Here is a 12,248-nt window from a genome sequence, read left to right on the forward strand (position 1 = left end):
TCTTTAGCTCAAGAAGTTGTAGGATGAAATTCTGTGCCTGATATTATACAAAGAGATCATAACGTGGGTCCTGTTTGCCTGAATAACCTATGAAACACCTCAATAAATGTAGCACCTTATACACTAAAAAGGCAAATCTCAAACCCAGACATTGCATTTTTTGTCTTTGTTTAATAGCATGCAAGAATAAAGAAATGAGAACAGGGATGACAAAAGTAATGACACTTTGAAAGTAGAACATATAAGAACAAGAGACAATAAAAAGTTATGAGAACATATTAATCACACACAGTCTCACCATCTGTTGACTCCATATATATATGCCATCCTACTACTCCATATGCTACTTGAAGATAAATACATATAATGATGGATAACAAGCAAAAAATAGCACACAAAAGGTCTAACATACACATAGTAAATAAGCATATGGCATAATGACCCCATTTTGGTGTATCTGTGTGACCTCCCAGAATATGCAAGTAAGGAAAGGAGCTGATCAGCGATTGAGCAAATGTAGCATTAAGGAGATCTAATTACTTCAGTCACTGAAAACTCAAAAAACCTCATCCATGGAAGAAACCTAAACTGAACAAACAGTCTAGGAACATTAAATAATGGGACAAAATACCAACACAGGGCTCTGCTCAATTCCTCTCCCTCCTCTTCCATCATCCTCTCTCTCCCTTCCATACATGTCCAAATATGATGACTTTCTCTGATCACGAATCCTATTTTGCTCTGTCAGTGGGTGTCTTCAGTGATGGAGTCTCACATTTAAGGAACTGGAAATCTTTGAAGGTACTTTTCTGTGGACTGTGGAGCAGAGGAGAGAGGTGGAGAGTCTGTGCTTCCTCTTTTGCTGATGACTGTTTCCTGTGCAAGGTAGAACCTCCCTCAGCTAAGAGCAAGGTCCTCTTGCATCAGAGAACAAGGCTGGCCTCTGCAGGGCAAGTGGAAGTGATATTGCTCTGAAGTACTTGGTGTTCCAGAGGAGCTGGTAACTCTCATTTTAATTTCCCTCCTCTTGGTTCTCCAGCCTACCAAGTTCTAGGTGGGAATGAATTTCAACTCTCTGCAATATGATGGTTAACAAGTTCTGCATAACCTTTGCAGTCCCTGCCAGAAAAGTAGGGATTTTTCCACCTGTGAACTCTGGGCACCAAATAGGGGCATCTTCAGCATTTCATTCTGGTTAGAGAAGCTGGATTGACACCCCATGGTCTTTTTCAGATGTTACTTTTGTGTCCTCTAGTCCCATCACTGTTTGTTTGGCCAAATATAGAGTCCCACAGTCTTTCATAACTTATTGCATGTGGGATTAATGGATGGATAGGCTATTTAACACAACATTTCCCTCTCAAATATGTAGAACCAAGGATAGAATTTGTATTGCTGTAAGTGGTAGCAGTTCCTAAATGAATTTTCATTTGAGAATCATCTCACACACCAAGGAACTGGGCTGTGCCAAACAGATGCAGATCTGATAGCAGCTATCAGTTCACAGTTCGCAATAGCCTTTCTGATTTGTAAGGAAACAGGAGGCAGCCTGGTGTGCAAATACCACCTGGTAGAGAGGGACTTCCCTACTTTTGCACCCTCTTTCCTTCACCTCTGTTTGTGGGCTTCCATGCCATGCAGAAGAGATGAGCCTTTGGCCATTGGTTACTGTGGTTTTCATGGCAGCTGCAAAGATTGTTTTGGAAGGCAGTTGACTCTGGCTGGGAACTTTGATCTTTATTTCTTAATGAGTTGTGCACAGTGTACAACTATGTTTATATTTCTGCTCCTGTTACAACCCAGAGGTTTCCCTTTGCTTTTTAAGTGGGAATATTTTCAACCCAGCGGTAAAGTTATGCCTGTGCCTGAAGGAAAGCCACTGCGAACTGTTAATTTAGTGGCTGTGCTATAGGGTTGCTGTCTTGGTGTTGCTGTGAGCTGCATGTCAAGGGACTGACCACTCTCCTTTCACTTGCCTGGTCCTGTGCAAATGATAAGCCTGGGTGTGCTTAGATTCTTCTTCTGGAATGTGGAAGAAGAAAAGTCCTGCCATAGCGCTCTACCTATCTCTGTGAGTGGCTCCAACATTTAAAGCAAGTGAAGTTGCTACCATTTTACAGAAGAAGGGAGGAGATTAAATCTGGTTCACTTCCTAACTGCTTTCATTATTAAAAACAGAGAGCTCTTTTTAAGCTCTGTTTACTGTTCTTAGTTATGTTTTCTTTTCTTGCAGCTATGTGATCCTGATGGATACTTCTGGTTGCAGATTCTCTATAACTTCTGTTGTCAGAGCAGTAAAATGTGTTCTGCCAGGCAAAATTTTGGGGCTCCTGTCTTTTTGTGGCAGAACAGTGAGCTAAGAGAATTTTATGAGGGAGTTTCTTAAGAGAATTTTCTATTTGGTGACCACAGGTAACAGATGAAAGATCCAATAAGAGCTTTCATTTCTCTCTGGAAATGTGACCTTTATTTATTTATTTTTTATGGTTGAGTGCTTGGCTTCCTTCACAGACAGCCCTGCCTTTGCCTCTGGCACTGGCAGGGTTGGGGAGAAGGATTTCAGTATGGACAAAGAAACAACACCCTCAAGAAATCCTTTGACATTGAGTAGTGTAGCCATTGTGTGCTATAACTATTCCAAAAGGCACCTATCGTTACGCACATAGCCTCAAGACTGACTTTTCTTTTGTGATATTTTCATTTTATTTTGCTATATTTTTAACAAAAAGAGTTCACACCTGAGCTGCCTATAATGTGCCATCACAGGGTACACATTGTTGATCATTCTGCTATGTGAGGAGCTGCGCTCAGACCTAGGCTGTGGAAAGCCAATTAGTGTAAATGCATGTCCTTATCACCACTCCTAAGGTCCACAGCCCAGTCTTTCTGCCACCAATACCCTATCTGAATGTCTGACTGAACCTAAGTTTTTCAGAAAAGAATCCACTTATAACAGTAGTACGTATAGTGTATATCACAGTGGCCTACTTCTCCTGTTAGACCTTTTAGATTCCAAGTAATGAGTATGAACACAAGCAGTAAGTAAACATCCCGTGATTATAAGCAAAATTTTTTCAAATGGATCGAATATGACGCTTATTAACCAAAACCTTTGAATGACAGAAGAAGCTGGCATCACTTCCCGATTCCTTTTCAGTTAGGAAATGTCTGTGGTCAGAGCATTTTTGTCTATCATCAACCCAAGATTCTAGATTAAGAGAAGTGGCTAAAATGGATTTTTATAAATTCAGTGCAAATACCGCTACTTTGAGGAAATGAATTTCTGCTACAAGGTGCACTTACTGTTTGCTATCCAGGTTTCCTGATCTAAATGATTTACTGTTTACTGCCTCTTGAGAGCTGAGAAATTTCATTCTTACAATGAAAACTCCTGGGGAGATGCAGTCATTTGTAGAGTACTTCAGTTCAGATGAACTATATGAGTATGAATATAACAGTACCAATGACAGGCCTCCTTGACGGATTTTTTTTCCCAATGTATACTTGTGTATTTTTTCTTTTTAGAAATTTTTATTTTTGGGGCATAGTATCTGGGGATTATAATCTTGATTGGGACTTCCAGTTCAAAAAGGAAGCAGTAATACTTTCCTTTGTTTGACCGGTGTTTATCAGAATGGTGCTTATTTGACCTTGTGGGCGTTGTCGTGTGATACCTCTTTTGGGTCTGACAGCCTCGGGAGATTTCCTCCTCTACCACTTATGACTTAGCTGTGCAAATGAAAAAGGGAACTTAATTTACTTCAGGGAACAACTTGCTTCTACGTGTCCTTTCACCTCTAAGCTTACCCAGATTTCCCAAAGATTAACAGTGAGGGCAAACTGAGTTTAGATGAGCTGTGTTTTTAATCCTGCCATTTAAAAAGTAATACTGAACACTTTAGGGGTTTTGTTTGGGTTTTTTTTGTTTGTTTGTTTAGCTTTTTTGATTTGGTTTTTTGTTTGTTTTACGGGCAATCTAGCAATCAAGGAAACTTTTGATATGAAGTAGAAATATTTCAGGCCTGGGACCTGTCCTACAGTGTACTTTCCCCCTTTCTCCATTCCTTTTCCTCCTTTAATAGTTTCTTAGACAAGCAAAGGTTTGAGGTCCTAAAGAGGTTCCCTACAGAAATCATGAGGCTACATGCAACAGAAAAAAGTTATGTATGCTTTTATTGAGACGTTGGCTTTGGTTGCCTGGTCTCCTTCTGGACACCAGAACGTCAAAAAGAAGAACTTTTTAAAAGCCTCAGCCATGAGAAAAACTTCATCTGCATCTCTTGCCTAATTGGATGCCAAACTCAGATAAGCATAGAACCACAGAAAATGTGACTCTGGGTTGATGGAATGGCATCATAGCCTAATTCTCTCTCTCGACCCAGTCTCAGCTGAAGATTTTCCCTTTACTATCTCCCTGCCTGTCCTCTTCTCCCAGTCCGGATGAGGAGGAATTAGTTTTCCAGCCTTTGAAAACAAAGAGTAGAAATGAAGAAAGAAGATGCCCACAAAGGACTTGAAGAGAGAAGCTTGTTTCCTCATCACCTTGGCTGGTACTGTGCTTTGAATGAATCCCTTGGGCTTCTGAAGAAAGCCTTGTGCTAGAGTCTGTGCTGCTCTGCACGACTCTACTGTGAGATATTGACTTACATAAGACGTGCAAGAGCTCTGCAATGGGGATGCCTGGGACCACACTGTATCCCTGGGGCACAGACCACATCTGTTCTTCTTCAAAAGATCTTGCACGTTTTTTGGAGTTCTGTTGAGAAGTGTTGAATAACTACATGTCTGCTCTGTGCTCTATGTAAAGAAGAAGCATTAAGTCTCAGCTAAAGGACAGCAATGAACGTAATTTTGAGACCATATGTGACAGATAATTTCCTCTCCAGGCAGATCAGGAGCGTGTATCAGCTGTGCTGTGTAATATGCTAGACCTATATATAGGTGCTATAGAAAGATATTCTTGCCTCTTCACTTCAAGAAGGTGAAGCCCAAATTTCTGTTAACAGAAACCACACATTGTGTAATTTATAACCTCAGAAAACCCTCTGGAGTGTTTGCTATGAACCTAAGCTATTTTTTATTTCAACAGAGTTTCAGTGCATAACTCTTACAGCAAAGTACAAGTCTGGGAGTTACTGGCACTCTGTGGAAAATATAATAGTCACCAAAAATTTTGTGGTGCCCTTCTTGAATTCTTAGTCAGTGGGATAATGCCCATGATCTGCAGTTTGTCTTAGAACATTTACAGAAAACGGTACTACACACACAATAATGTTTTCTGTCATGGTTTAAGTCCCTGTTTACAAGTCCATGTTTCATAAGCAACTTGAAAACCTGGATCTCTCAGAGGGTTTCACCCTCATACACAAAAATTGCAACACTTGTTTGAAAGTGATGGCACGTAACAGTCTTTTCTGTACAAGGACAGGGTTTCAATTTTCCCTGATTTGTCATATAAACAAATGGCAAGTGGCTTTGGAATGTGCATCTTGAATAGGTCAGCCAAGGAGTAGAGGTGGCTGTTCTTTCTGTCACATTTTCTTAGCTTTTGCAAGTTTCCTACAGTAGAGGAAGCAGGGCTTCTGCTGAGGCAGGCACTGCTAGCTCCACTAATGAATGGAAAGTGATGTCTGACCATGTGATAGGAGAACAGCACTTTCCATGTTTGCCTGATTATCGAAGAGCTGGAATCAGCATTGACGAAGATAATGTGATGTCACTCTTTAATCTGGCAAGCCTGCAAAACCACTTCCTCCTTGTGTAGGCTGGAGGTCTCATGATTGCCATTTCGCTCTAAAGCATTCATTGAAAGTGATGTAAGACAGAAGAGCTTTGACTCTCTCCTGTTTTTTAAATGAATGAATGCTATTGTGAAATTCCTTGCAGCTATATTGGGAAATACATTGGTTATTCAACAGAATATAGTGATTATCAAACAAAAAGGAAAAAAAACCCGAAACGATTAGCTTCTTCAAAAAGTTTAGATTTCTTTTTGAGGTTTAGCTTTGATTTAATTTAATATAGATAAATAGGCAAGCCATCAAGTTAAAATTCTTGTTCTGAAACACCAGAGCCTGGATATTGCCAGGATTTAAAGAAGCTGGGAATCATAAAGATGTGGGAGAGGTGAGTAGTTTATACCATGAGAATCCTGTCTGTAACTTATCTTAGTATAGTTTTAATAGGTCCCCTGGAATAGAACACATTGAGATTCACATTTCTTGAGATTTCTAGGTGGAATACCTTGCAGGAGATTATTCCTGCCAGGGTTTTGTACAGCTGTGACTCATGTAGTGGGGTATGTGCTTTTGCAAGGAGTAGTCCCAGGCTACTGCTGGTAGTCAGAGGTCAGCTAGGGATGACAGAGAGGTTTCTTAAGTCCTCCCACATTGCACAGTGCCACAGCTGTTGTTGAATGCACGCTGCTACTGCAGTACATATACATTATAACGTATATATAATGAATGTTTTCATGTGCAGTTCACTCCTAGTGGAATGCACTCGTAACAGGAGCTGGCAGAAAGTCTTCTAACTGTCCTCTCATGCTGTTCTCATTCTCCAGTCCTACTCTATCTCCTGCCAGTGAGGGCTGTGGACTCCTTAGCTAGGATGGCAGCTTCTGCCAGTAGCTTCACCATAACATATAGAAAGTGAAACTAATTTTTTCGGGAGGCCTTTGGAACCTTATGCACTACAAATATTAATTTCTTTTTCCTTATTAAAATAGCTTAGTTTGCTAATTAGGGATGAAAGGGCAAAGCAAAACAATTAATATAAATCCTGAAATTTTGTTTGGAGAATAGATAAAAAGGATGGGAAAAACTCCAAACTATTTTTCTCAACATGTGTTTGTATTAGATCCTTAAAAGACCAGAAAAGAAAATGTTGGATGCTGTTTGAACCAAATGATAAAATTAAAGATGCCATAGTAGTAGATCACCAAATTAATTAATTCATTTTTCTATTAATGTATTTTGAGTAATGTAGTTTGAAATTGTGATTTACATTCTTCAGGATCTTCTGGCACATCATATAGTAAAACAAAGAGTGTATTGTCTCTTTAAAAGATAGCTGAAAAATATGAAATCTCCAGAGGTCAGTTACTCCAGGGTGTTATGGGGGAAAGAAATATGATAGCTACTTATATGATAGATACCTATGAATTGGTCTAAATGATCCTTGTGGTTCCTTCCAACTCATTTTATTCCAAGACTCTGTGATACTTTTGTTGGTGAAGGAAGCAGGGGAATTGAAGCAGAAGAATTATATCCTGGTTAATAAGAGTATAACCTAATCTTTCTTTTTCATTTGCTTAGATTGCTGAACTAAAAAAAAAAAAATCAATTATTGGCATAGCCCTGTTCAATTCAGTCTTCTGTGAAAGCTGGCAGCAAGAAGTTCTACAAGCTGTAAGTATGTCACAGCTGTTACAGAATAGGACAATCCCTCTTAAAATTATTCTTTATTATATGTGACATGAAACACAAGCATGCCTGCACATACACTGGCACAGAATGTGACACGGGGTCTGATGGCAAGGTCTGATGGCTGGGTGCAAACACAGAGCTGCGGGGCGCAGCTGAGCCCTGTGTGCTCACATCGTGTGCGCTGCTCTTGCTCTGCCGGGGCTCGACACTGGCTCAAGGGCACTTGGGAGGACACGCTGGTTAGAGGAGTGGACAGTGACAAGGTGTTCTCCTGATGGCTCAGGGAAAGAAGGAAAACACAGGCACATCTAGAAGGCAAGGATTTCTAGCAGTGGTTCGTTTTGAAGCTTCACCCTGTGTTCTGAGAAACTGCCCATCAATTTCATAATCTTCAAAGTCACTGGCTTCTGTGACACCAAGATGAACCTCAGGCTTGCTTTTCTTAAAGAAAACTGAAGAGTCTGAGAAGTGTGTAAATTCTGTTATTCAAATTCCTGGCCAACACCTGTCAGATATTTAAATTTGGATCCTTTCCCTGTCTTTAGTGTCACCAGTGGCACAACTGAAAGTGCCAACCGAAACAACTTTTGAACCCCAGCCCAAGCCATTACTTGGCAATTGATCTTGTGGAGTTATGCAAGGTCTGTGATGCTGAACACCGGCCAGCAGGTTCCTGAGCTACTGCTGATGATGCCCTTGAGAAAGGCTTATTCTTTCATCAAGTTGGTGCTAAAATCACAGCAACAGAATGTAGGTTCAGGACATTTCAGGATGGATGTATCAGGGTCCAGGAGGAGTGGTGTGCTGCAGTGTGCCTGGCTAGTGCAGAAAAGCAGGACTGGCCTAGGCAGCTCTTGTATATAGTACTAGGATTGTAAGACAGAAACATGCCTTGAGAGGTAGGATAGCTATAATATGATGCCCTTAAAGGTCTAAAAGCATTAAACAAAGGTAATTTAATGTCCTTTTCCCAAGTTTCTCTGATTAAACAGCTTTCTTCTGCCATTCATTCTGCCAGAAGCCTGGTTCAGCTTCTGGCAAAGTGTCTTATTAATAGACACTGGTGTATCATGGAGACTCCTAAAGTTAGGGATCCACATACAAGTATTCTTCATTTTCTTCCTAAATGGCTGAACAACCTCTTCTTCTATGTCCTCCACTGATTCTTTCTGATTGGTTTCTCAGTCCTTGAAACTTCTAGCTATGGACACACAAACCAGGCAAACTTTTAACTGCACAAAATGTGAGATGCCCATATGTGACCAAGGGAATTCATTTGGAGAAGATCATAGAAGCCAATCTTTGTGAGCACAAAGGGAAGTCTATCTTTCTCACTCTTTGAAATATCTGAAGAATCAGTTCAGACCATGTAGGAACTCTAAAATCAGCATGTGAGGGAGTTTCAGGTGCCTGGCTCTTATTTTCTTTTCTCTCTCCCCTCCCCATAGCAATGACAGCACCACTGAGTGGACCAGTGAAAACTAAGCAGCAAGATACACTCTGTGAAGAGGTCCTCCCACTGACCAGCAAATCCAGCAGTTTCCGCAGAAGTATCTTCCCCCATCCTTCCTATGGAAGTCTTTAAATTCCACATCTTTTGCTGTTGTAACTGCAGGGAAATTTCTCCTCATCATGTTGAAAATAGAAAGAGCTTTGCAACTAGCTAGTGATCCAAAATGATTAATGTATCTGTTCCTGTCCCTGCACCTCATCCATTTCTGAGCTTCACTACCATGGGATGCATCAGAGTATGTTCTGAGTATATTTAAAACTATTGTTTTGTATCTCTTTTTGTGTGTCTAAACCAGCTCACTGGGATGCTGTAGTTAAAAGTTTAGTGTCACTCTGGAGCTGTAGAGGAAGGAGGCTAAGAATGTGGATGCTTTGGGATCTGCTCTTCTAGCACATGTCTGAATGACTCACTAAGGCTAATTTTAAATGCTGGTGGCATACCCTGTCATGTTGGTTTATTTTGGCATTATTCTTTAACCCTGAACCCAGGGCCAGTTGTGAGGTCTATGTCCTGCTGTGGTCTGATGGTTGGTGCTAAAAGTTCACATCACTGTGCTCTGCACCAGTTGTTTTGCTGCAAAGTCCTCTAATAAAAGTCTTCAGAGTCCAAGATAATACCAAAGCTCAGAAAGAGGTCAGATGACGAGCTTGTACATACCAATATTGTGGTTGACAGAGTTATGTTGATTTTTACAAGGGAACAGAATATCCAGCAACGCTGGAAATAGTTGTGTATTAATTCTTGACCTCTCCACTTGTTGTGCTCATCTTCTTTCAGAGAAATCTGAAAGGTACCTGCCCTACAACAGTTCCCAGTTTTTAGGAAAGCCATTGCATAATGCTGTTTCTTTCCAAATTTATTTTCTTTATCTCTCTTCTAGGTTTCTCTTAGGACTTCTATATGGTGGTTGTCTTACAAACATTAATGGAATAATCTTGACAATTTCCTGTGAGAAGTCTTCAGCAGATATATATCTGTCGCAGAAGTCTCATTCTTTGAGTCATTGGAGTTTTTCTGAATGCTTCTGTTGATTGAGAGAGCAGAATTTTTTTAATGTTTAGTATGTATCCTAAAGCAGACATTCTTGCATTTCAACAGGAACAAGAATGCAGAGGGACATACTGTCTTTTTCATTGTGACACAGGAAGCCAGTGGAAACACACAATTTGTAGCCAGATCTCTGTTCTGCCCTAGGACCTTCTTCCTGGCTTTTTAATACCATGTGTCTGAAGGCCAGATGTCAGGACTTTAAGGAATGGAAAGCTGTCATGCTTTATTACTATGGAACACATTTGATGAGCTGACTGACCACTGTTTCCTTCAGTCCAGGAGTGGTCATCATGTTCTCCTGTTATCTGTCAGATGTCAGTTAGAGCAGCTTGACTTGCAAGACAGAAAAAGTGAGCTACAAGGCTTTCCTAAGGAGAAATGAGCTGAGAGCCTGCATAGCACCGCTCTTCCAGACACTGCCTGGTTTTAACTTGCAGTGGGGAGTGAAGTCTGTCCTGTCTGGCATCTGTCACTGGCTGGGGTGTGGGTCTGTGCTCTGTAGCAGGGATATTGAGTGTGACAACTGTGTCTCCTTAAGAAGTATTGGGGGACACTGCCATCTACTGTCTCCCTTACCTGAAATGACAGTTTGGTTATCAACTTCAGAGAAGAGTTTCTTCTCCTGCTGCCACAAATTTTTTTTAATAGTTATTTTCAGTTTTTTGAGTTTTCTTCTTGCACATCTCTCCTAAATCTGAGGCATACTTTTTGAGGTGCAGTAGGCAGAGCACGATGAGCTGAGATTCAGAGAGAACACCTATTTCTATCTCCACCACTTGGTGTATTGGAAGACCTTAAGCAAGTTCCTCTGCCCCTATTTTCATCCTGCTGAAATGAATGATGCTGATCCTATAAACTGCATGAGTGTTTTGGAAGCAGGTCACTGTCATTAATACTCCTTTTAATACTAATATATTTGTACTAGTCCAAAGGAGGAGTAACTCTAGTCTGGGAAATCCATGCACAGGTGTGAGGGAAGTCATTGCCACAATATTTTCTTTTTGAGAAAAGTAGCCAGCATGCTCTCTTTCTTTCCCCCTGGTGATGAGGATTGTAGCATGACATGTTATCACACTTCTTTTTTTATCCCTTCATTGGTTTCTGTACCTTTCTCTTAGACAGGGCACAGACAGAATCTCCATCCTCATCCATCCAGTGGGAGCAGCATATGTATAGCAGTTGAGGGGAGCACGTGGTTCCACAATCCGGATATGAAAAAGTGTTTGCAAGACAGCACAGCCACCCCAATGGTCTTAGATTTGTCATAATGCTCAGTACAAAACCAATACAAAGAATGCTGGGTTCAGTTCTAATTATCAATTCATAATTAATTCATCATTAACAGCAACAAACGGCACTGCTGTCCCACTCATTTAATGCCTTCAATATTGAAGGATCTGAATCAAATTTTTTGTGTGTTTGTCTCAAAATACACTTGTGTGAAACAGCTATAACTCAACATTGTACTCATCTTGTGGAATTGATTATCTTGGGTAGTAAAGCTAGGCATTCATGATAAGGAATAAATAAAATTGTAACTCCTTGTAGAGGGTTTAGTAATTTTTGTGGGTTTAACTTCTGGATGATAGTTATCACTGGGCAGTAAATTACTTTGATCAAGTCCCAATCACCAAAAGGCAGAAAAACTGAAATTCCAAGACATTCTCTTCTATTCTTCCTCCACAGGCACATGCAGCTGCTGAGAGCTGGATGCATTGCTCTTCCCTGCTGGTCAAGCTAAATTTGCAAACCTGAGTGTTTCCAGGCAGTCAGTGCTACAAGGATGCTCTGGGCATGTGCCATTGTCTGACAAAGTCTTCACCTGGCTGGGAATTAACTTTTATACCTCATCTATAGCAAATATTAGGTACAAGCCACCAGGTCACAAGGGTTTCCTGGTGCTCAGATAGAAATTATGTATATCATTGTGTGTCCATTGCTCTTGTCCTGTCACTGGGCTATAGTGAGACCTATCTGGCTCCCTCATCATTCCTCTGATCAGATACTTATATCTTTGATAAGACCCCTCCTGAGCCTTCTCTTCTCTGGGCTTGATAGTCCCAGCTGTCTCAGCTTTTCCTTCAGTCCCATAATCATCTTTTTTACCTTTTTGTGGACTTGCTATTGTAAGTCTGTATTCTTCTGTATTGTGAAGCCCGGAGCTGGATGCAGTAGTCCAGAGGTGGCCTCACCAGTGCTGAGCAGAGAGGAAGACTCATCTTCCTCTTCCTGTTCCAAATGCAGCTGATTGTGTCATA

The 12,248-nt window shown here is 40.7% G+C and overlaps 1 long non-coding RNA gene across 1 annotated transcript in view; it reads left to right on the top strand.

Annotated features, from left to right (window-relative positions):
• The window catches only part of LOC135306956 (uncharacterized), a 117,552-nt gene that overhangs the window by 74,694 nt on the left and 30,610 nt on the right, over positions 1-12,248 (top strand). The window contains exon 7 of the long non-coding RNA XR_010367709.1: positions 7,317-7,409. This is a non-coding gene — a long non-coding RNA (uncharacterized LOC135306956). The remainder of the gene's footprint in view (positions 1-7,316; positions 7,410-12,248) is intronic.

Source organism: Passer domesticus, chromosome 1 (genome assembly GCF_036417665.1).
Source record: "Passer domesticus isolate bPasDom1 chromosome 1, bPasDom1.hap1, whole genome shotgun sequence".
NCBI classification, from domain to species: Eukaryota; Metazoa; Chordata; class Aves; order Passeriformes; family Passeridae; genus Passer; species Passer domesticus.